At 35.2% G+C, this 25677-nt stretch overlaps 1 protein-coding gene across 4 annotated transcripts in view; it reads right to left on the bottom strand.

The window, feature by feature from the left end:
• Nucleotides 1-25677, bottom strand: part of NPAS2 (neuronal PAS domain protein 2) — a 236947-nt gene that overhangs the window by 156074 nt on the left and 55196 nt on the right. For 2 of the 4 annotated variants that reach the window (XM_051984737.1, XM_051984738.1), the window contains exon 1: nt 6193-6913. The exons of 1 other annotated variant lie outside the window; for it this stretch is intronic. The gene's annotated coding sequence lies outside the window, so the exon portion shown is untranslated. Of the gene's footprint in view, nt 1-6192; nt 6915-25677 lie in introns of those variants that run through there. One more of the 4 variants, XM_051984736.1, reaches the window with a different exon arrangement.

Here is a 25677-nt window from a genome sequence, read left to right as displayed (position 1 = left end):
GTGTATGTGTATGCATTTGCTGATGGTCACTCAGCCCATGTTGCCCTAATTAAGGCAGTATTTATATAGACTGCTGTATGTGGCTGGTGAGGGAATATGAATAAGAATGCCAAAGCTCAATTTAGGCTAAGAGGCCTGATTGCAACATAATATTCTCCCTCTGGGTCTTCAATCCATGATGACAAATCTCAGTGGCAGGTACGTCAGACTGCTCTCACGCAGACAATGTATATGTAAAATCTTAGTATACTGGGGTGTGTGACTACCTGATGTTCAAGTTTTTACTACTAACAATGTGTCTCTGGCAAATCTATGTAAAAATGAGTCAGATGTAAGCTAAGGACATGGATAAAACTCTGTCCTATTGCTGATATTTTTGACTGGCAGTAATAGCCTGGGAAAGAACCCAATTTTGCTCCAGGAACATTTTGGGAAGTTTCTAGGTTTGACTTTCCTTATGGATCTTTGTATAAATTCAGATATAGATTTGTTTTTTTTAAATTTTCAATAGAATTTTATTTTTCCAAACACATGTAAAGATAATTTTTAACATTTATTTTTCTAAGATTTCTAAGATTTCCCTTACCCTCTCACTGCCCAAGACAGCAAACAATCTGATATAGGTTAAATATATGAAATAATTTTAAACATATTTCCATGTTTGCCATATTTTGCAAAAAAATCAAATCAAAAAGTAAAAAACCATGAGAAAGAAAAAAACAAACTGAAAAGGTGAAACTATACTTCGATCTACATTCAATCTTGATTGCTTTCTCTGGACGCAGATGGTATTTTTCATCCCAAGTTTATTGGAATTGCCTTGAATTATTGCATTGTCAAGTAGAGCCACGATCATCATAGTTGATCATCACATAATCTAGCTGTTATTGTGTACAATGTTTTCTTGGTTTTGTTCACTTCACTCAGCATCGGTTTATATAAGTCTTTCTAGGCTTTTCTGAAATCAGCTCATCATTTCTTATAAAACAACAATATTCCATAATATTCATAGACCATAACTTATTCAGTCATTTTCTAACTGATGGTCATCCATTCAGTTTCCAGTTCTTGTCACTACAAAAAGGACTATTACAAACACTTTTGCACATGTAGAAACTTTTCCCTCTTTTATGATCTCTTTGGGATACTGATCCCTTTGGACATAGTTCCAAATTGCTCTCTAGAATGAGCTCAACCTATTTGTTGTTGTAGTGATTAAACCTATACTCTTTCTGAAGCTTCCAATTTAAATAGATTCAGTAAGCAGCCAGAATTTTTGTAGGGCACCTGGACCTCTTGGTACTAGTACTTTTACAAACTTTAACTGTGACTAGCACAATGGAATGAAAAATGGGATGAAGGCAGAAGATGTTTTGTTTTTGTCTTTGTATATTTCTAACACCTACCATAATGCCTTGTTAAAGTTGGTACTTGATAAGTGCTTGCTGAAATACCTGATTTAAGCCTTCCTTCTCTATCAATTGGCTCCAAACTAGTTTTATCTTTTGCCCAAACAAACAAGTATTTATTTAATGCCTAAAAATGTACTTGGCATTGTACTGGATACTAGTGATACCTTCTCCTTGCCCTTCAAAAAAGGGACAGTCCTGAAATGAAGGAACTTGCATTCTACTGGAAAGATAAAACATGGATACAAATATTAGGTAGATTTAAAATAAATGCAATGTAAGCTTTTGTGAGTTTTAAGGACATCAGGAAAGATTCCTTGAAGGCTGTTGTATTTGACTTGAGTCCTGAAGAAAGCTAGGGATTCCAAGACTCAGAGGTTAGAACAGAAAGCTTCCTACTTTTCTTTATGTAAAGACATGGAGGAGCAAGATCAGTAGATCAATAAAGCATCTCTTTACCATGCTATCTGGAATACAGACGTCATGCCCATATCACCCAACTGCACCTTGGATTTGGCTTCTGCTATGCCAGGAACTGATAGTGAGTATCATATTTTCAAGCACTGTAGCAAACTTAGTAATTCTGGATAATTGGCTATAATTTAAATCAGCCCTTATTTCTCTCTGAAGAGGATTGCTGGGTCTGGAGAAAAGAAGACTTAAATTTAAATATGGCCTTAGACACTTTTTTGGCAAAATCCCTAACCTCTATCTTTCTCATTTTCTTCAACTGTAAACCTACCTTCCAGGATGGTTGTGAGGATAAAATGGGATACTATTTGTAAAACACTGAGTTGAGTTCCTAGCACAAAGTAGATGATTAAAAAATGCTCATTCTGTCCTCTCCCTTCACTGAGGAAATACGTTTCTCCTTCAATTTCTCATAATGACCATCTTCAGTACTTAAAATTCTTTCATATATCCCAGAACTATATCACATAGAAATAGCATCAGAATTGTTTCCAGTAATATGTTCCAATCTTTCTCTCTCCAAAGGGAAAAAAAAGACTTAAGATAAAAGGTAGAGGTTCATTTTCTCTCTGTGCCCAGAAGGGCATAGCTATTACTGAAGATAAATCAAAATACTCATAGTCCTTCCACATAAATATCATCTACCCATCAATCTAAGGCCTCAAATTAAGAAATCTTAATCTTCCTCTCAAACAAGGAGAAAACCCCTTTTTGTCCACAAAGTTCAGCTGGCTTATATTTCATAAGTTTAGTCAGTGCAGTTGCCACAATTATTAGCCAGCCTTACGGGATGAAAAAACCCCAGCACTTGAATATTATAGAACTACAATAGTATGGTATATTGGATCATAATTTTTCCCATCCCACCTACTTCCCAATGCCAAGAAAATGGCATGTTCAGCCTGATCCTTCCCTTCAGGCTCAGGAGGGTGCTAGTTAGGCCCTTCTGGGTGTGGAGAAATGATGAGTCTCCCTTCACCACTCCCTTTCATTTCTCCACACATCCCTTTTCCTCAACACCTCCTACTTCTGTCTTCTTTTCCCCCTCCCCAATATAATATACCCAGGCCTTTGCCTTCCTAAGCTTGGCCAGAGGAGAAATAAGCTGGCAGCTGTGACAAAAGAACAGATATTGCCAATCTGAGGTAAGCATCATTATAATCCCTGCTGGAATGACAGAATGATCAATCATTTCTATTCTGTCTCAGCAACACAATATTAAGTGCATTCTCCCTACCATTGCATAAGGATGTTTACATGTCTGAACAGGAATATCCTCTGCCTGGAAAACAACAACAACAAAACAAAACAAAAAATCCAAGCTTCTTACTGCTCACCATGCAGAGGGGACAAACAATAATCTTTAAGGAGACATTACTTTCACTTTTAAAAGAAGGCAGCAAACTCACATTTATTAAGATCAAAGATCACAGGGATCAAGAAAAGGCCTAAAATATCAACCAATCCAACCCATTGGTTTTGCAGATTAAAAAACAAAACAAAATAAAACAAAAACCTCCAAAAAACTGAAGCCAGAAACTTTTTGTCCATGTCACATAGATAATAAATACTAGTGCCAAAATTTAAATCCAGATCATCTTAAAAAGGATTGTTTAGAAAATGGACCCAATTCTTGTTTTTACAAATCCTTTCCGGAAAAAAAAACACACACACAACAACTTACTAATTACTCTTCAATAGCCTAGTGACCAATAAGAGCTACTGGTTCAATTCCCTGAATGGTGTTTATCCATTAATTAAATCTGAAAAAAATGCACATTAAGGTGCGGTAGGGGAAATACTGGGGAAATACAACATCCCCTGCCTTAGTTTATTTTCTACAGAGTAGGTGCATGAGAGAGATAACAGGTATAGAGAAGAAAAGTTAGTATAAGTAAGGAGAGAGCTTTAATCATTGGGAGTCAGAGAAATACATGTGGGAATAAGAAGTTAATATATTCTAGATACTGAGAATAGCCTGGGCAGAGATGGAAGATGTAGAATTTGGGGACAGTTGGAAGGCCTGTTTGGCTGGAACACAGAATTCATGAAGGAGAATAATATGGAATTCTAAAAGTTAGGATAGAGTCAAGATTTAAAAAGGTCTTAAATGCTAGGCTGAAGACTTTGGTTTTATTCTAGGAGCCAATGAAGATTTTTAAGTAGTACAGTGCTATGTTCAGCTCCTGATTCAGCTGTGTGGGGGAAAGATTAGAAAAGAGAGTATCTGGAAGCAGAGAGACCAATTAGAAGAATATGTCTATGTGAGTAAGGAGAAGAGGATGGATGGGAGATATGCTGAGTTAAAATGGATAAGAACTGGCAACTAACTAGAAATTGAGGGAGAGGTGAAAGTCAAGGATGCTTCTGAAACTGTAATCCTCAGTGAGTGGAAGGATGGTTGTACTTTCAGTAGAAACAGGTAAATTTAGGAGAGAGATAAAATTGGAGAGGAAGATAAAGAGTTTTGTTTTGGCCATATTGAATTTATCCTCCATCTTTTTCAGTGATTGGAGTAGCAAGACTGCCACCATAAAAGGATAATTACCAAAAGGTTGCTTTCTTCCCCTTCCTCCTCTTTAGGGACTGTTAATATTAAGGTAAAGTCTAAGAAGAGCAATTGGGACAATAGTTTAAAAATCAGTGTACTGGGTAAAGATATCTTTTTACTGACGCTCAGAATGAATCTAAAATGCACATGTTGCCCTGGAAAGCACTAGTTCCTCTTCATCAAAAGTTTTTAAAGTTCAATAATCATTTGTGAGGTAGGATTTCGAGGGGACTGTTGTTCAAGGGCAGGTTGGACAGTTTCTGAGATCTCTTTCAACTCTGAGGTGGGATTCTAGCTTCCTATGGTCTCTTAAGAACTTGATCTTCATTTTTGTGCTCATTGAAACCTTTAGACATGGAATGCTATATCCAAAGTTTATAGACACAAATAAGCCACCTTCTGTCATGAGATAGCCTAGTTACCAGATAACTGGATATCTGATAACCTGAAAGAACAAATTAGTTCTACTAGACTTCTGGAGTATTTTGTTTGGCAGAAAATTGCAAGTGTCAGAAAGAACTCTAATCTGCCTCCTTGTGGTAGACGGAATCTTGATCTGGGAGCCATTCCTAGCTCAGCCGCCAACTTGCTTTTAGGCATATCATTTAATTTCTCTAATTGTGCTTCATTTTCATCGGATATCAAATGGAACATTTGCTTTCTCTTCCTATTTGTGTTCCTGTGAAAACTGAACAAAACACTATATGTGAAAACTCTCTAGAAAAAAAAATCAAATATAATAAGAAGACATATTTGTGGTTATTCTGTTTTGTCTATAAATTCAGTGAGTTAGGGACTATATCTTATTAATCTTTAAATTCCATACAGCACCTATTTTAGTGCTTTGCATATTCTGGTACTCAATAAATATGTTTTTAATGAATGAATAAATGATGATTTGCTCAGGCATTTGCCAATTGAATGGCAGGAAGTTCTTGAGAAGGCTAAAGAAAGAATGACAGAAATCATGGTGAGAGAAAAGTTGCAAGAAGGTTTATACACTCAACATTCAAGACACATTTATTATTTGTCTACTAAGATGAAAACACTCTAGCATATTATGGATGTGGATAGAGTCACAGGAAAGACATGATGAGAATCAGATGCTGATTTTAATCCATAATTATAGCACTGAGTTTTTACTTGGATAGAAAAGGATTTCCACTGGATTGTAACCCCAAAGTTTTAGGGGGGAAATGAGTAATATATAACTGTGTATATTTTGTCTTGTACTTAGCACCACCTCAACATACAAACTGCATTCAATTAATTCATATTTAATTCATTATGTTTAATTTATGCTACCTAAAGTAGTTAAGATGCAATTTATTTTCCCCAAACTAAGATTCTGACCATGGATATTTTTCAAAAGAAGAAAGAAATGACAAATCACAAACATTTAAATCTGTTATGAATAAACACAATTATACAATCCCACCAGGAAATGCCCTTCGAAATATTTTTCTCCTAAATTTAATGACAAGGATTTGGAAGGTATTAACTCCTGAAGAAATCACCACACACATATAAACAAAGTTCCCAGAAATTTTAAGTGCTGAAATATATTCAGTATGCTGAATAGGGAGGAAAAAACCCTCAGTAATGTACTTTGAACTAAGATAAATTTCAAATAAGTAAATATCTGGTTACAGCTGGATAGCAATGGAAATATTTGAAGACACATAAGACAAACTAATATATTATAATTTTATATATATATATTCCCTCCCTTTCCCAAACAAATGAAAACAAACAAGTTACCTTGGTTCCTGTAGCAGGGGATTAAGGGTGCTAAAATCCCGTATCTTCTTATTGATTTTAACATGCCACAAAGAAACATTTCAGATGATAACTAAAAGCCAGGTGATAGGTTTAAAAGAAAAACAAATAAATCTAAAGATTTCCTTTTCTTTTCTTTTTTTTCTACACTCCCCTCCCCCAACTTTACCGAAAGGAAAACTCACTTCCAGTTTTTTTTCTTCAAACGTCTTTCACTTCCCTATTAGACTGAATGACATTAACAAGCCTTGATTGCCGGTTCTATAGCTCATTCTATATTTTAGCTGCTTATAAATACTGTTGTCTATGTGATACATAGGCTTCTCATTTTCATATGAATAAACAACCATAACAAATTGTTCCTATATCAATCTGTTCTTTCCCCTTAGGCTCCTGTGAAACTCACCCAGATTCTCTCTCCTGCTGTTTAACCTCTCCCTAACTTCTGGCTGTCTAGAGGCCAAGTCAGGCAGCTAATCTTTCCTTAGTCATTATTCATTCATTAGCCTACATCCTGAAGCCTGCCCTCTGCCGAACCCATGCTGTCTCTGCAGTGACCAGATGATCTCTTCACTGATGTCAACATCCCTTTTACAATCTATCACTAAAAGTCAAATGCCTTTCCCATGAGATAACATGGGCCTAAAGGTCCATAAATGCACAACATTCTGGGCTTGGCACTAGGCAAAAGCAATTCTGTGAAGCTCAAAGTTCAGATTTATCATTTTTATCAAAATATTTATTGTTTTCATTTCCATTTCTATGACCTTAGAATGAAAGGTTTTAAATCCTTAGTCCAATTTCCGTGTGACTCTTATAAGACACAATAGCTTCTTTTAAAAAAAACAAAAAAAAATTTCCAAAACTATCTGGATTCTAAATGAACATGGTACTGCATTTTAGCAAAACTGCAATAATATAACCCAAATAAAAATATGTGAATTTATATTCATTCTATATTTGTTTTGCTGATGAAATTTTGAAAATATTTACAAAGGTAAAATTCAGCAAGCCAGTCAGTACATCTGAGTAAAAGAAAAGATAAACTTACCCTACCATCCAAAGTTGTTATTAAGATCAAATATTATATTGCATGCAAAATATCTTTAAAAGTTGTAGAACTACATAAATGCAAGATATAATAGTTATTATTATTACTATTATTGTCATTATATAGCAGTAACTATGGGTACTCTAAAGCTATGTCAAAAGAATACAAGACCTGGATGAGTCAGCCTCTGGTATATAATAGGTGTTTAATAAATGCTTCATGAAAGATTGATTCATTAGAATGTAAGCTTCTTGAGAGCATCTAGGTTATTTCTTTCTTTATATTCCTAATATATAGTAAGTTCTTAATAAAAAATTTTTTATTGCTATTATGGTCATTGATTCTGCCAAGCTGAAAAGTCTTCAGTTACTGAGATTTAATAGTGAATTTTATATCATCCTGAGAACATAGATGGAAAAAACTTATGTACTTCAAGGCTTATAAAACATTTTACAAATATCATCTCATTTCATCCTGATAACAATCCTAGGAGGTAAATACTATTATTATCACTATGTTACAGTTGAAGAAACTGGAATAGAGGGAGATTAAGTGATAACTAATATGTGTCTGAGGTTACATCTATCACCCTGTCTACTATACCGCCTAAATGCCTTTAATATTAAATGACACAGGACATAAAAGTTTCATAGCTTTAGCAAAAATAATTCTGTGAGGTATGAAGTGACATAGAAAGATCCATGGATTGGGGATTAGAGGATCAGGGTTCAAATTCTGGATCTAAAAAGTAAACTCTTTGACTTCATTGGGCCCTCATCTGTAAGATAAAGTGATTAGTTGAACTTGAACATACTTTCTATCCTAAACTCATAATTTTATGACCAAGCTATCTTATTTTAGAGATGTAAATTCAAGGTATTCAAGAAGAGTAGTACTACTGGTGAAGGGGTTATCCAGCTCTTTTCAGGGCTGCTCATCTACCTTTGGTGTCTACCTGATTCACCCAACTGTCACTTGTGGTTCCAAGAAGCTGTAACTTGGGGGAGAGAAGATTCTGGGAAGATGGTGGAGTAGGTCAGAAAATTCCAAGCTCTCCAGATTTTCCCCCACAAACAAAACAAAATCGCTCCTCATGGGGAACTAGACCAGTGAGAAACATAAAACTTTGGGCAGAACAATGATGCTCCTGGGACAACTGGAGAAGCAAAGAAAATAAGGAAAGACCCCAGAAAGATCCCAGAATGGAGAGTTGGCTGGTGAATAATGTAAATTTCTCCAGTCTTGCTCCTCTGAAAAAGCAAGCAGGGAGCCTCAGAGCTAACTGGATTTATTAGTCTAAGCCCAATCACAACTATTTTCACCTCCCAGACAGAGTAGGGAGTGAGGAGTTTGAGTCCTGGAAGATTGAGGGACTGATTAGAAACCAGGCTCAGCTGTGCTGAGAAAGAACCAGCACACCGGATGAGTGCAGAAGAGTGGAGCAGGGATGTTGCTGGCTGCTGGAGGGTGGAATTCTTGGTTTGGGGTTCAGGATAGAGAGGAGAACTGAAGTGAAGCCAGAGGCACCATTCCCCACACCCCAGGATGAGAGGTGATTACATTTGACAAACTTATTTTTTAAAAAAAGAGCAAGCAAACAAGAAAGAATCCAACTATATTGCTACAATGGGAATGGGGAAGCTCAGGATTCATCTTCAGAGGAGGATACTGAAATTAAAAAAAAGCCTCTCCTACTCCAAAGAATGATGTTAAATGGTTACCTGCCCCAAAACAATTTATACAAGAGCTCAAAAAATACTTTAGAAATCAAATGAGAGGGGCATCTAGGTGATACCATGAATAGAACACCAGAACCTGAGTTCAAATCTGGTCTCAGACACTTAACACTTCCTAGCTGTGTGACCCTGGGCAAGTCACTTAACCCCAATTGTCTAAACGAAAAAAAAGAAAGAAAGGAATCAAATGAGAGAGATTGAGACAAAACTAAAAAACAAACAGCAATCCAAAAAAACTTCAAAAAGATTACTAAAAGAAAGTCAAAGAGAGCCAGCATCTCACAAAAGAAAATTATTCTTTAAAAATTAGAATTAGGCAAGGGGAAGCCAGAGAAATTAGGAGACCAGGAAATAACAAAACAAAATATAAAAAATGGAAAAATAGAAGAGAATGTGAGGCATTTGATAAGAAAAATAACATATCTTGAGAATAGATCAAGAAGAAAAAACATAAGAATAATTAGACTATCTGAAAGCTATGATAAAAAAAAAAAGAACCTTGGAACAATAATACAAGAAATAATCAAAGAAAGTTGTCCTGAAGTGATAGCACAAGAGCAGGAAAGTAGAAAAAAAAATTCACTGATCACTATCTGAAAGAAATCATATAAGGAAAAAATACAGAAACATCTCTGCTAAATTTAGAAACCTTTGAATCAAAGAGAAAATTTTATAAGCAATGATGACAAAATAAAATATGCTGAAATATTAAAATATTTTGAAATATTTGAAATTGAAAAAATATTAAAAATATGCTAAAACTACAATTAGAGTCACACAAGACCTATCAGCACTCCAATAAAAGACAACAGTTCCTGGAATATTAATAATCAAAAGAATTAGGGTTGTGGCCAAAAATATTATGTCCAATAAAATTAAGTATAAAATTGAATGAAAAAAATAGAAATTCAGTGAACTTCCAGATTTTTAGTATTTTGTTGCAAACAAATCTGAACTCAATAGAAAATCTGACATATAAGAGCCAATATCAAAGACTAATTTCAAGGCACTCAATAAGGATAAATTGTTTATGTTTTATATATGGAAATGTAAATCATATGTCTAAGGTTGTCATTAGTAATTGAGTAGTCCAAAAGAAAGATTGGAGAAAAGCTGACTATGATTGGATTCTAAAAAAGCAAAACCATGTAGGAAAAGGCAAAAAAAAACCCAGAAATTATGCTATACAAATGAAGTATGAGAGCAAAAATCAAAACAGAGGAATTAGATAAGGAAGGAGGCTTGGTAGTTCTGAAATCCTACTCATATGGTGAATGGATTAAAGAAGGAATAATACACACACACATATATGTATATGCCTAGAAGGATATAAAATTCCCGCAAAGGGGGAAAAAGAATAAGGATCAAAAGTAAACAACAAAGAACAAAAGAAAACCTCAAGGAACCAAAGAAAAGATGGACAGTTGTGAATACATTTTTTCTTGTTTTCTTCTTTTTCTACTTTGTTTTTCTATTTTTTATTTGTTTTAAATTAAAAAATAAAAATAAATAAAAGAAGCTGTACCATGTATAGCAGCCACACTAACTCAGGGCTAACCCAGGCTAAACCAACAATGAAGGCAACTGAAACAAGGGCTATGGAGTGCTTAGGATAGTTCTAGTTCTAGGATATCAAAGACATCCAGATCATCCACTGCATCCCCATCTTAAGACTTCTGCCCTGCCATCGGACTTTGGTAACTCAGGAAGAGAGAGTAAGACTGATGATTTTGTGCAACTCTATTTCACTTAAATCCAACTTGCACACAAATCAAAACATCACTGTTTTGGTCCTTTTTGAAAATGAAGGACAAACAGCAATCTAATTTTAAACAGGCTCATCACCTCTTTGGAAGAAGAGTGATTTTTTTAAAAATTATTTTTATCACTATAGATAGCCAGTTTACCAACCTTTTTGGTGTTAAATTTTATAGCAAAAAGTGTATCTAGAAACAAAAGACAAAACTTACTTTTAGCTATTTTGCATAAAAATATTTCCATAAAGTATTATATGTTTCTTATCCTTCATAAAAAATATACAGTATATACTTTAATCTATTCACAGGGTCATAATTATGAGCATCAATTATTGTATTATACTATAATACAGAGATACCTTCAGAACCTATTTGTATTATTTTCCTTTATACTAAATAGTCCTAGAAAACTTTTTTTTCAACTCTTGTGTTTGACTTTTATAATTTTTCTGTCTCTTCCCTTATTGTCATTGTTGTATAAACTAGCCTGCCTATTTTCAGCATCCCCTTAGCCCCTTTCTCCATTTCTAATCCTTAATTACATTGTTAGAACTCTTTCAAGTTAGAACAAGTGATTGTTAGAACCTTTCAAGTCAGGAACTGATGGATTGAAATACTGTATGAGAAACATATGTGCATTTTATGGCATTTATTTTGATTATTCAGGGATCATTTTTGCTTCCTTCCTGGCTCTTCTGCCAGACAACTATCTTCTGAATAGAAAAGGTGATTATTATTGCCATTAAACTCAAACTTCTAACTTGCTGTTTATGGTAAGAATCAATGCCAATGAAATAACAATTGAGTTTTAATAATCCCCTCATTCTTCCAGCTTCCTATCCCTTATACTCATTTGTATATTGCAAGGTTTGGATTATTCCAAAGTCAATTAAGTTCTTCCATACTTACTTATCCTTTGGAAGGCTACAGAAAAGTTTAGTTAGATCCCCATTTCCCACATTTTCTTGTCTTTTCAGAACTCTGTGGAAGTGGAAATTTTAAAAATTATGAAGAGAGAATTGCATCTGAATATGATAATGAAATAATGAAACTATGTTTTCATCTATCCCTAAAGCTATCTTTTCCTTCTCCTCTGGTGTTATAGACATTTATATCATAAAAAGGCCCTATACTTTGGTTCAAGATATGACATTTATCTCTCTTCATGAAGAAATGCTGAGAAGTGACTATGTCAATCCAATTTGCCATTATACATGCCAGGTATTTCAAAGGTGTAAACAGAACTAGCTAGAACATGTCTAAAGAACAAAGTATCTGCTAATAATGTTAAACATTAGTTGTATTATAGAAGCTTATCTCTCGCAATTAATTAGAATAAAATTATTAGGGATAAACACACTGAGAGAAAAACAATTTGGTCCATCTGGGTATAATGAAATAGTGAGATTTATAGCATTTTAGATAGTAAAAATAGCCTAAAAACACTAACCTTGGAACTCCTCCTTTGAAACGTTTTTTAACATATTCCCCCTCATGCTAGTTTCTCCTTCTGCTCAAACATCATGTGGTATAAAATGTTGGGGGGTTTGTTTTTTTTTTTCCAATATTTGATTCCATGTGGATGTTTTTTCCTTATCTTCTTCCTTTTAGTTACTTCAAAGGGAAAAAAATTCTCTGGGAAAGCTTTTATGTTATCTGCTATTGTTCTGTACTTAAGGGGAAATGTACATGCTGTTTAACCTGAATACTAAGATCCTGTGAACTTACATACTCTAGGACCTAAAAAAAATAAAAGGTTCAACAACAAAATGAAGTACCTGAGGTCTAGAAAATTGACAGAAAGAAGTCAGGCCCTCCCTTTATGAGTCTGAACAAGCTATACCTCCGGTATGTACAAAGGCTAAATTGTCTATGAAATCTCAAGAAGTGGAGTATCAAGTAATCCCATTCTCAACACTCTGAGATGCCAAGTAATGAAACATAGTAATTTCTACATGTTCCCTTAAGTTGTAGGCTGTTTTTTTTTTTAACATGTTTCTAGTATCTGAAGGTTGGTATGACCATGATTACTCTCTCTTAAAATGCCAAATCCTGAAACTATTTATAGACATATGAAAATATGCTCCAAATCATTATTAATCAGAGAAATGCAATTTTTTTAAATTTTTATTTAAATTACTTTATATTGACAACATTATCCCTTGCACTCGTTTCTTTTCCGATTTTTTCCCCTCCCTCCCTCCCTCCACCCCCTCCCCTAGATGGCAAGCAGTCCTTTATGTGTTGGATATGTTGCAGTATATCCTAGAGATACAATATATGTTTGCAGAACTGAACAGTTTTCTTGTTGCATAGGGAGAATTGGATTCAGAAGGTATAAATAACCCAGGAAGAAAAACAAAAATGCAGATAGTTCACATTCGTTTCCCAGTGTTTTTTCTTTGGGTGTAGCTGCTTTTGTCTGTCATTTATCAATTGAAACTCAGTTAGGTCTCTTTGTCAAAGAAATCCACTTCCATCAAAATATGTCCTCATGCAATATCGTTGTCGAAGTGTATAATAATCTCCTGGTTCTGCTCATTTCACTCAGCATCAGTTCATGTAAGTCTCGCCAGTCCTCTCTGTATTCATCCTGCTGGTCATTTCTTACAGAACAATAATATTCCATAACATTCATATACCACAATTTACCCAGCCATAGAGAAATGCAAATTAAGACAACTCTGAGATACCACTACACACCTGTCAGATTGGCTAGAATGACAGGGAAAGATAATGGGGAATGTTGGAGGGGATGTGGGAAAACAGGGACACTGATACATTGTTGGTGGAATTGTGAACACATCCAGCCATTCTGGAGAGCAATTTGGAATTATGCTCAAAAAGTTATCAAGCTGTGCATACCCTTTGATCCAGCAGTGTTTCTACTGGGCTTATGCTCCAAAGAGATACTAAAGAAAGGAAAGGGACCTGTATGTGCCAAAATGTTTGTGGCAGCCCTGTTTGTAGTGGCTAGAAGCTGGAAAATGAAAGGATGTCCATCAATTGGAGAATGGTTGAGTAAATTGTGGTATATGAATGTTATGGAATATTATTGTTCTGTAAGGAATGACCAGCAGGATGAATACAGAGAGGACTGGCGAGACTTACATGAACTGATGCTGAGTGAAATGAGCAGAACCAGGAGATCATTATATACCTCAACAACGATACTGTTTGAGGATGTATTCTGATGGAAGTGGACCTCTTTGATAAAGAGAGACTTAATTGATCAAAGATGGACAGAAGCAGCTACACCCAGAGAAAGAACACTGGAAATGAATATAAACTGCTTGCATTTATGTTTTTCTTCCCGGGTTATTTATACTTTCTGAATTCAATTCTCCCTGTGCAACAAGAAAACTGTTTGGTTCTGCACAGATATATTGTATCTAGGATATACTGCAACCCATTCAACATGTAAAGGACTCTTGCCATCTGGGGGAAGGGGTGGAGGGAGGGAGGGGAAAAATCGGAACAGAAGTGAATGCAAGGGATAATGCTGTAAAAAATTACCCTGGCATGCGTTCTATCAATAAAAAATGATTTTTAAAAAAAATGCCAAATCCTGTGATTCTGTATTCCTACTCCATCAACAGAAAACTGCATTGCAAACATCTGGCTGGACCAGTACTTTTGAGCCAGAGATTATTACCATTTTATAAGCTCAAACAACACACCACAGGGTCATAAATAGCCCATTCATGCTTCTTAGATGCTGAAAGTTTTGGTTTCTGGACCAAAGTAAGCTCACTATAAACTCTAAGGTGACTTAGAGCCCACAACAACTTTTAGGAAACTGTGGCAGCCTAATTCCAACTTGACCACGAATTTTTTTTTTTTTTTAAACTTGCTATGGCTATGAAAAGGCTATGGCCTATTAAAGGTAAGCCAGTGTTTCTAGATAGTTTAATGGTGATTTTGAAAAATATTTTTATATCAAAGATATCTAAATTTTTTTTTAAAAGAACTGTACTAGAATGAAATATTTCTCCCCTGAAGCCTGTATTACCTTGAGGTCAGGGACAATCAGCAATTTCATCACAAGATCAAACCCAACCTTTGCTCTGGTTGTGCCGCACCTGAAATAATCTCCTCGTTTCCTCTACCACACCCAATCCAAATCCTAGACTTTCTTCTTCAAAGTTCAATTCAAGTCTTGCCTTCTCCACAGTTTTCTCTGACTATCTTAGGTCCATAATGATTTCTCTCTGATAAAGTCAATTAAGGAATATATATTTATCTGCTAAGAGTCAAGCACAATGCTAGGCACTGAGTATTCAAAAAGAAACTGAAACAATGAAAAGAGGTTCTCAAAGATCTCTCTCTCTCTCTCTCTTTCCTCTTTCAGCCTGTTCCAAAAGTAAATGTTTGGAGTTGTTTTGGGGGGAGGTAATTATATGATTTTTGGTTTTTTATTTATTTTTGGGGGGAGCAATTGGGGTTAAGTAATTTACCTAGGGCCACACAGCTAGTAAGCATCAAGTGTCTGAGTCTAGATCTAAGGCTTGATTTTCCAGAGTCCAGGACCAGGACTCTATCCCCGGTGCCACCTAACTGCCCATCAATATGTATATGTTTATAGTAGACTATGTTCTTGTGAGGAACTTCCTATAGAAAGGCAGATCAATATATTTTCTGCAACTTCTAAATGCCAAAAGTAGGAGAAATTCCATTTGATTTACTTTATTTTTTTATTTAAACTTTATTTATCTGAAAGAATTAAATTTTATTTAAAAATGAATTTTAAATTTAATTTTTTAATTTAAATTTTACTTTAAAAAGTAAATAGTTCTGATATGGTGTAGCTCCTAGGGAGATTATGGCAATAACCCTAAGGCTACCTGGTTTTATTTTAGGGTTATTGCTATATCCTCCCTAGAAGATACACCAACCACCTCAGTTCCACATGTTTTCCTCTTTTTTACAACCTCAGGATTATAAACTACTTAAGGCCTATGATGCTATCATTTATTTCTTATTTATTTCTCCACAGTATTAAACAAAGTTCTGGGTTCATGCTTCATAAATATACATTGAAAGAAAATTAATGTGGGTACCAAACTTGGTGCACCAATATAGATAATAATAGATAGGGTTCCTATCTATTATTTTATGTGAAACATTATCAGTTATCACCAATCATTTCCTTGAGGTCACAGATGGTGTAGAACTCTCCTAAATGCCATGAAATCAGGATTCCTCAAGTTATACAACTCAGAATCCCAGTCCTCTCATTTATGCTAAAATTAGCATTCAGTCTTGCAAGCACGACCACATTATGGGTTCACCCTGCCTAGGGACATAATCTGGTCAGAATAGAAAATGCCCTCAAGTCTAGTTCCTTTTTTTTTTTAAAGGAAATTTTTTTCTTGGGCTAAATTCTCAGTTGGCTGAGAAAACTGTACAATTGCAATGTCCAATAAAATAAATATTGTAAAAAATAATTTAAATCTTGTCCATTCACAGCACTGCTAAAGTCAATTAATGACAACAAGAATAAGCAATAAAACCCCTGATATGGAACTGTATGTTCCATAGGAGTCAAGACTGTGACTTATCTAAATCTTTTATCTCACTGTACAGCATGATTCTTTTCGCACAGTAGTCTCTTATTACTTGTTTGCTAGATTGAATTTGCTGAGTTAAACTTGAGAGAATCATAAAGGTATGATCTTAAAAATCCCCTACCCTTATGAAAGCTAGAAGTATATTATGTTGACGCTACCTCAGAAAAGTCTCAAATAAATCTCATTCAATATGTGCTGTCCGTGATCTCCACAAGACCTCGGAATTTGAGCTAGTAAGCTTTTGGAACTAAGACTGCAGGCAGGATGGTACAGACTGACAGTCTGGCATGGAAGCCCTAAGAAGACAGGGTGCCGAGGACTCAAGCCTGAGACAAATTTTGCTCTTGGAACTGGGACTGTGCTCTATAAGAACAGAGCTAAACTATGAACCTAATCCATTTCCCCTCTCTTAGAGTCTATGATAGATAGTACAAAAGGATGGATTATGATAAGGAAGTAAACTTGTTTGCAATTATGCCTTTTTTTTAAAAATAATATTCTATTTTTTCCCCAATTCAGGTAAGGACAATTTTAAATGTTCTTTTTTTTTCTTTTAAATTGAATTTCAAATTTTCTCCCTCCCTCCCTGAGATGAAAAGTAATTTGATAATAGGTAATACATGTGTAGTGATTAGATTTTTTGAAGTAAATATTTTTTGTGAAAAAAGCTGATGTGACTAAATGGAATTGGGATGCAAGGGGCTGTTTTCAACATTTAAGAGCACACCATTAATGAGGATTGGGGACATTTGTAGAGAATTTAAACACAATCTCCACTAACTGGAGTTAGGGTACTAGAGAACTCTAGGGGAGCGGTAAAATGGTGAAATCTAATCTCTGGCTCTCAGGCAATGAGGGATAGTGTAGTCTGTGTAACATATATATTTGTTTATTTGTAGTCTCCTCTTTAGCCCATTAAAATTTGAACTCCTTGGGGAGGGACTCCTTTTATCTCTTTTGGTATACCTAGTGCTTACTCAGCACAGTGCTTGGCACATAATAGGTGCTTAATAAATTTTTACTAACTGGTAATATGCTACAAATGGGTTACAAAGACAAAGTAAAAGTCTTCGAAAAACTTACACTCAAATTGGGAGAGCCAATATGGAGATGTAGATATAGATATATAGATATATAGATGTATGGTAAGGGGAAGGGGAGAAGACATGGAGGTAGTGGAAATCAAGAAAGAGCTTACATAGAAAATGGCAACCAAGAAGAGTCTTGAAGGGAGCTAAAGATTCTAGGAGGTACAGGTGAAGGAGGAGTACTTTTCAGACATGGTGGCCCCTCCAATGCAAAGACATAGAGATGGGGGTGGAGAATTATATATGAAGAAGACCATTTTGGTTGGACCATAATATTTATGAAAGGAGAACCGTGCAGTAGAACTGGAAATGTAGGATGAGGCCAAATTATGAATGAGGTTAATATCAAATACAATAATTTACATTTGTTCCTAGAGGTAAGGGCCTTGCTTGAGTTTTTGAAAAGGGATATACCATCAACACTTTGGTTCTCTCTCCATATCCAATTAGTTGCCAGGTCTTTTCAATTTGACTTCTACAATATCTCATTCCCATCCCTTTATTATATTCACACAGGCATCTTTATAGTTGAGACACCTATTTCCTAGACTATTTCAATGAGTTCATAATTGAATTCTTAACTTCCAGTCTTTCTCTCTCTAATCTATATTCTGCATAGCTAGAAAAATAATTTTTCTGAAAGCCCAAGTCTGACCATATTACTTTTCTGTTCGGAAATATTTGGTGGCTTCCTAAAATACAAACCACTCAGATTTGCATTTAAAGTGCCTTCCTGAGTTCCACCTATCTTTCTGAACTTAATTCCCTTTAGTCACTCGATACTCTAGCCTATTTCACTCGTTCCCTAAATTTGTCATTCTATCTCCTGTCTCAGTGTCTTAGTATATACCATCTCTCACACTTGGGATATGTCACCTCCTTAGCCCTACCTCTCAGAATCCCAGCCTTCAAGTCTCAATCAATGTCCCATCTCCTAAGAGAAACTTTGGCTGAATCTCCAACCTGTGAAAGTTCTTTCCTTTCTCAAATTATTGTGTACAATTGTTTACATGCTGTATACCCCTCTAATTGGGGGAAAGGAAGTTTGTCTTACATCCCTTCTCTTAGCAGAGGCCCTACAAGACAATAAATGCTTAGCATTAAATGCTACCGAGGAGTTATGAGAATTGAAAAAGACCATTATATTCAGTGTAAGGAATTACTAGTGATTTTGGAGAGCAGTTTTGATAGTGTAGGTACTTGCAAATGAGTGGAGAAGTTTGTGGGCAGCATGAGATGATAGAGGCAGCAAGTGTATGCTAACTACTCGTTTACAATCTTTAGTGTTGGACTAAGGAACTAGTGGTGATGGACCAAAAAAGACAAAAAGAGACAGAAATAAAGATCCTCATGTATACTCCAAAATTCAATCCTCAATAGAAACAAAAAAAAAAAGTGGAAATCAAACAAGTAGGTATTTTGAACTCAGATCTTCCTGATTTCAGACAAGAAATCTATCTACTGTGCCACTGAGATGCAGTCATACCATTGTACTAGACTCTATGCGTAATGAAAAGACCCATGATTTTTGCAAAATCCAACTATAAAGAATTTTATTGTTATATAATACATTCAACTGGTTTTTTTTCACCAGTCAGACTCAAATAGAAACTGGGAATCACTAACCCAGATATTAAGGATCTCTGCAAGTGAATAATGATTTAGAAAACTATATATAAATATCTTCTATTATGTTACAGTTAAAAATTGATTCTATACTGAGGTCCAACTTAAAGTTCATAAAGGGGAAACTTTCCAGGGCTTTCATCCCACAAGGGACTGGAATTGTGACTTCATTATTATCACCAGTTTTGGATGAGAGAATTCATTCCATTAAAGCAATCTAGCACCTTCTCTGCAACTTATAGTCAAGGCGCTGCTTGGAGCAATGGTGTCAAACTCAGAAAGTAATTCAGAGCCATTAAATGCTACATAAGGATCCATGCAGGTACAAATCATCTTAGAAAACCACATGTTAACAACATGTTTTGTTGTATTAATCTGGTTCTGCTAGACTTGGGAGTGTTGTAAATGGCATGGCTCCCACAGCAGCTTCTTTGACATCTCTGGCCTAAAGCACTGAGAAGTAGGTCATAGAAAATTAAGCTTTGAACCCAGATCTTCATCACTTTATGGCCATCTCTTTGTTTTCCATATTATATTCCCCTTTGTTAGATTCAAAGAAATTTTTTAAAAAAATTATTCCTTGCCCTGGGCTTTTCTTAAGAGCTATAATAGAGAGAGTTTTTCCTGGCCTCATAGATTTATAAATGCAATGAATTTTATAAATGGAATTTCTAATGGAATTCATAAATGGAATGCACTCATTTTACAGAGAGGAAAACTGAGACGGAAACTGACTTCTTTGAAGTCACATAGATTATAACTAGCAGAGCCAGAACTTAAATCATAATTCTTTCTACTATGCTATGATACCTCCAGTTATTCAATAAGATTTTTTAAATAATTTTTTATTGATAGAACGCATGCCAGGGTAATTTTTTTACAGCATTATCCCTTGCATTCATTTCTGTTCCGATTTTTCCCCTCCCTCCCTCCACCCCTTCCCCCAGATGGCAAGAGTCCTTTACATGTTGAATGGGTTGCAGTATATCCTAGATACAATATATGTGTGCAGAACTGAACAGTTTTCTTGTTGCACAGGGAGAATTGAATTCAGAAGGTATAAATAACCCGGGAGGAAAAACATAAATGGAAGCAGTTTATATTCATTTCCAGTGTTCTTTCTCTGGGTGTAGCTGCTTCTGTCCATCTTTGATCAATTAAGGCTCAATAAGATATTTTTTAAAAAGAAAAAAGAATTCATTTTTCCCCTATACTTCAGATGTGTATTGATGGCATATTAATTATGCTAATCAATGCAGTTAGGGTACTAAACTTGAGTCTCCCAACTATTAAATAGCTCCAATAATATGGCTTATTTTGTAAAGCCAGTTACCTCATCAGGCACAATTCAAATTCTCCAGATTTAAAAACAGTTTAATTTATGAAGCATTTTGGTCACTGGACATTTTTGGTCATCAATTATAATGATGAACTACTTTTACAGTTTTGTGAAAAAAAATAGGTGAAATTGGAATGTGTAATTGGAAATGGTATTTTCAAGTGTAGTCCTGCTGAGTTAGTATATTTTATGTGCACTGTTTTGCATGAATATTTCTGTTAATTGTGCTATTTAAAGGCTGGCAGGGATATTCGTGGCTTTATATAACAATTTTGCAACATTCAATATTTTCAAACTTGGGAAAATGGATCATGTAGCAAAATTCTGTCTCAAGCAAAGAAACAATAACCTCTTTGTCTATATGTATATATGCACACACCCACATATGTGTGTGTGTTTTTAAATTGATAGATCTACCTATCAAATATTGTCAAAGCAAATGTTCCATAGTAGCAATGTATAGATTCCCAAGCACTGCTCCCATTCCCATCTTCTCACTATACTATTATAGCAAAATCATCATGATTATCAGTTAATAGAATTTGTTGAAGACTTACTCTGTGCTAGAACATACTATGTACTTGAAGGCAGATTAAAAAGAAGGTGTTTTTATAGCTTAAGAATGAAAGAAGAAATTCAGACATTATTGTACTAAAACAGACTATATTGTACAGTATTAAAGGAAAATATAGAAACCATATATACTAGAAATATACACTCATATACGTATACGTATATATATATATATACACACACACACACATACATATATGATTTGGATTGAACTCTAAGTTTTCAGGGCTGTGGTCATCTAGCAAAATATGTCTTCCCTAAAGTTACCGAAAATACTTTAGATCAAAATGGAAGTTTCTGAGATTAAAATATAAATATGAGGTTTATTTTAAGCAATTAAGAGAACATGTGAATGCTTCTAAAATAAACATAGGAAATAATAGACCAATGTAATATCTGGGCTAGTTTTCTAGAGGACCTCGGGATCAGGCAAAGTCTTTGGTCTTAGGCTGGAGAAGTGAACATTACTTAACTACAAGCACCCTGCTGTCTTAGATTCGAGTACACCCTTTCAGAGTTCCCAGCAGCTATATCCCAAGCTGAGGTAATGAAATCCTTGAGTAGATTTAGATGGGGGGAAAGAGGAAGGTTATAGTTGTAGAAATCTCTAAAGGACAGTTTTAATGAAAACTAGGTAGGCAAGAAGAAAAGAAACTGAGATGCAAGGTATCTTACTATGAAGTGTAAGGATGGATATGTAGACCTGGGGGCAATGCCAAAGTGTACAAAAGAACTAGAGAGAAAACAAAGAAACATCATAGAGAAGGTGAGAAAGGGGACTGTTAAAAAAGCAATCAAACTAGATGCCTACTAGAAGGGTTGTCTTTAGGCCCAAATAGGAATTAAACTGACTTCTTCATAAACCAAAGAGTAATTAAGAGTATTCAACCTTAGAAATGGATAGGATGGAGAGAAATACAACTTCAAGGAATAGAATCTAAAGGACAAAGGATTCATGGACTAAGAAAAAGATGTAGACAGGGCACCTGTAAGTGAATGCATCATACTTTAATAAAACTAGCTGGAGTAATGTGAGACTGTTATTATGTACTTCTGCTAAATGTTGTTTGGAAGAGACAATGTGGTTTAGTGAAGAGAAAACTGGTCTTAGAGTTAGTCCATTTCTGTCTCTAATATATACTAGTTATGTGACTTCAGACAATTCACTTAATTTCTTATTACCTCAAGCATCTCTTTAAAGACTACAAGCTACCTAGCTCTTCTTAGCAATACAATAATCTAAGACAACTCCAAAAGACTCATGATGGAAAATGCTATCCACATCCAGAAAAAGATGCTGGAGGCTAACTGCAGAGTGACACATACTGTTTTCACTTTATCTTTGTTTTTTCTTTCTCTTTTCTCTTTTGTTCTGATTCTTCTTTCACAACATGACTAAAGTAGAAATATGCTTAATATATATATATGTATATATACACACACACACATATGTTTTATATATATATATACCTATATTGGGTTGCTTGCCATCTTGTGGAGGGAGGAGGGAAGGAGGAAGGGAGAAAAATTGGAAATCAAAATTTTACAAAATGATAAATTAAACGATGAAGCCTAAAAATAAATCAATAAATAAAATTTAAACATACATGTACACATACACAGATAAGTTACAGTAGAGTTGCTAATCAATATTAATGGAAGAAGTATCCAAACAAGTAATTCCACACACCGATGAAATCATAGGATTGAACAAAACAAAACTGTAATCAACATCCCATAATTTCTTTTTACACATTTAAATGAACTGTGTTTGCTTGACTATGATGGACATGGTGGGAGAAAGTGGTTCTCCCAAAGTCTAAGAGTAAAGATTGAATCTTGGTGGCATAGAATCTTTGTTAGTGAACACTTACCCCTCATTCTCTTCAATATGATAACAAAAAATGATTGCAAGGTACAACAGGATGGGAATTATAAAATTAAGCTGTATTTGGCATGGCATATAAACTAATTTCACAGAAATATAAATTTGGGGTTGGTGGGGGGGATGACAATGATAAGATAATATGGAATATTAGTAAGAACCCTCAATTAGGAATCAAGGGACTTAAGTTGTATCATGCTTTTGCAATATACAACCTTTTGACCTTAGCCAAAACTTCATTCTAGGCTTTAATTTCTTTATCTGTAAAATAAAAAGAAAGTGGGTTTTATTAGATGAACTCTTAGATCTTACTCTAAATTCCACATTACTGTGATAGTAGTCATGGGAGGCAGGTCAAATTTATAAAGAAGGAGAATTGCGAACAATATCTAGAAGAAAAGAAGAATCAACCCTTTTTGTTTTTAATGGACAGAACATCTCTAATGATGTCCCTTTGCTTTTTCTCTAGCAAACAACTTCTGTGAGTAAAGCTGGTCTGCAAACTGAAATTGGTCATTTGGAAAACTCCCTTGCCTATCTTCCTTCCTTCCTTCCTTCCTTCCTTCCTTCCTTCCTTCCTTCCTTCCTTCCTTCCTTCCTTCCTCCTTCTCTCCCTCCCTCCCTCCTTGCCTATCTTCCTTCCTTCCTTCCTTCTTTCCTTCCTTCCTTCCTTCTTTCCTTCCTTCCTTCCTTCCTTCCTTCCTTCCTCCTTCCTTCCTTCCTTCCTCCTTCCTTCCTTCCTTCTTTCCTTCCTTCCTTCCTTCCTTCCTTCTTTCCTTTTTTCCTTCCTTCCTTCCTTCCTTCCTTCCTTCCTTCCTTCCTTCCTTCCTTCCTTCCTTCCTTCCTTCCTTCCTTCCTTTCTGCCTTTAAGGAAACCTCCCTTAAATCCAATTCACTTGCATATCATAGCATCACCTTCCTGATGTCATGATCCTCTTTGAGAACAAAGGACAAATAACAAAGATGCTCCTCTGTGCTATGGATGGAGAAGGCCTTCCCAGGCAGAAGAAATATAGCATGGAAGGAGGAAGCAATGAAGTTTTTGTTTTGTTTTGTTTTTACTAGAGATATTTATCCCCTTTGGTTGGCTACAATGGACCTTATTATCCAGAATGTAATTGTATTAGACTTTGATTAAATTAGAACAATTTTAACTATCCTAAAAATATTGGATTACTGAATTATAATCAGGCTGGAGTCAACTTGGACCATTTTGTGAGACTTGATTGTTAAATTGTCAGCTAGCATTTATACTTTTGAAATCAGTTGGACTTAATTTCTTGTTTTAGTGGTTGTGTAGACTTAATAAATTGATGAGAAAATGTTAAAATACAGATTAAGCTTAAAAATGTGTCATGTGTACATTTTTCTATCCTGAAGATCTGATTGTTAAATATTTATCAACATACTCTTGTCTTTAATTTCTGCAGATTTGTGGGTGTTCTGTTGAGTAAGTATTCTATTTGTTGAATATTCTAAGTATTCTATTCATACACAACACACACACACTTCTAAATTGGTTCTGAAAATAGTTGACCTTGGTAATGACCTACTTTCTCACCATTCAAGAAAAAATAGAACTATATTCTACATGCATACTCAGATCCCTGGACAGCTCCTTCCATAGAAACTGGCTTCTTTGTCTGAAATAGCGTAGAAGCTGGAATTTGGTACTACAGCAACAGCAGAGGATCCAGAGAAGTTATACAGCACATAACTAGGTATCATCTTTGTAAAATGTGATGGCATTCTTTTCTTGAGTGGCATACTTCTGTTAGGGATTTTCTTGGCCTCTCCTGCAGTCTTGAGATAATATAAAATACTCTACACAAAGCAAATTCTATTTAGTAACTAATGTAATTACCTTCATTAATGCACAAGAATGGCATTCCACATAGAAGCAGCTACAGTGCAGAAAATCATTTCCACTGTGTGTATTTATGGAGAGGATACGTGGGGGCTCTGTTGGACACAGAGAGAAAAACCTAGAAGGGAGGATTTGGAACTGTTGGTTGGGGGTGAAGTTTAATGAAGTTATTAGTACAGAAATAGATAAGGAAGAACTGTTCTAATAGGAAGAAGGAAAGAACATCAAATCTGAATACTTTAGGCAGTCATATAGTGAACAAGAAACCAGTGGAATACTGCCTCTATTGACTATCATATTTGAAAACATTCCACAGGGGGATAAAAGGAAGGGATGAACAGGAATGCAGGCTTTTTTTCCCTTTTGCCTCTCACTCACTAGGCACTAAGCTTCTACATACACACTCTAACTCTATGTATCACCTCTCCTTTTTACTTCTGTTAATGTTGCTATGCTAATGTTTTTGATTTATTAGTTAAAAAGGTATTTGGGTCCAGATGTCATGTGTACATATGTATTGATTATCAGAAGAGAAATTGTTAAAAGAGGAATCAAATAGATCACATGAACTGATGAAAAAAATATCAATCTGTCAATGAGCTGGGTCTCCTATTAAATAAAAAGGCAGGGTAGGATTCTGTCCCAAATCAACCAGTTAACAAGTGTTTTTTAATAAGATTATATTACGTGATATGTATTGTATTAAGGTGGAGAAACATATGATGGTTTCTATAAACTGAAGAGGAGACAAAGGATATGCCCAAATGGATAGGAGGGCAAGTAGTTGATTGGCAGATAGAAAGGAAGCCAAGGCTGTCTTTCAGGGGACAAGAGACCAGAGAGGCCATCCAGAAATTAAAGGGTCAGAGCTAAAGAAGGACTATGCATTCCTCTCCTCAATTGACAAGAATCTGTGAGTGATCTGAAGAAGGCTGTCCTAGAGTCAGATGGACTAATGCTGGGAGTAGGAGGGAA

This window comes from Antechinus flavipes, chromosome 3, assembly GCF_016432865.1.
Source record: "Antechinus flavipes isolate AdamAnt ecotype Samford, QLD, Australia chromosome 3, AdamAnt_v2, whole genome shotgun sequence".
In the NCBI taxonomy this organism is placed as follows: domain Eukaryota; kingdom Metazoa; phylum Chordata; class Mammalia; order Dasyuromorphia; family Dasyuridae; genus Antechinus; species Antechinus flavipes.
This window is presented reverse-complemented; position numbering and strand designations above follow the sequence as displayed.